The 794-nt window shown below is 41.3% G+C and overlaps 1 non-coding gene across 1 annotated transcript; it reads left to right on the forward strand.

Moving 5' to 3' along the window:
- The first annotated feature begins 354 nt into the window (after positions 1-354).
- On the forward strand, positions 355-436 carry trnal-aag. The gene has a single exon. It is a non-coding gene; the product is annotated as a tRNA-Leu (tRNA).
- Positions 437-794: the final 358 nt, after the last annotated feature.

Raw genomic sequence — 794 nt, forward strand, 5'->3', positions numbered from 1 at the left:
TTATATGGATGGGATATGCCCAACACTTGCAGTTTGTGCTCATATTTAGATTTTTCTTAAGTTGAAAGGTGATCCAAATAAAATTTGACTGCTTTTGCGGCGTCTCTACGGGGGAGGCGCGGTGTGAGCCGCTATGTTGGTCTGTTGGTTTGCCCTCCAGTTCGCTGCCGCGCATGTCACGTGACTGAAAACTGTGAATTGCTTTATTTTATTTTTAATGTTACCATATCTTAATATAGGCCTAGACATAATTATATGTTGTGTGTGTAGCACGAAGGAACTACAAATTTCGTTTGGTTATGCAGCCTTGTGCTGTTTAACGACTAATAAACAACCTTGTACCCTGGAAAGGGAGGTAGTGTGGCCGAGCGGTCTAAAGCGCTGGATTAAGGCTCCAGTCTCTATGGAGGCGTGGGTTCAAATCCCACCGCTGCCAACTTTAACTTCAACTTCAGGTGCATGGAATATCTGCCCCTAATCTCCAGATTACAGAAACTGGGAAATGGTTCACTGTACAAATGTCATCCACAAAAAAAATTCTGATTCTGGCCAAGCACTGCTAACTTCTCTGATACAATAACACAGGCATTTACTGAATCTTTCTGTCAATGTTTACGAAGCAATGATTAATTTGCCATTTATTATTACCATTTAACAGGTTTGCAAACTGTTTGCAGGTTTGTGTGTCTTGGTAAACTCAAAATCGATCCCTTTAAACACAAAGAAACAGTTACATGTTACCTTAGAGACTCACTGTAACAGATAAGGCAAGGGTCCTGTCAAGCAGCATTGTG

Source organism: Micropterus dolomieu, unplaced genomic scaffold, assembly GCF_021292245.1.
Source record: "Micropterus dolomieu isolate WLL.071019.BEF.003 ecotype Adirondacks unplaced genomic scaffold, ASM2129224v1 contig_4507, whole genome shotgun sequence".
In the NCBI taxonomy this organism is placed as follows: domain Eukaryota; kingdom Metazoa; phylum Chordata; class Actinopteri; order Centrarchiformes; family Centrarchidae; genus Micropterus; species Micropterus dolomieu.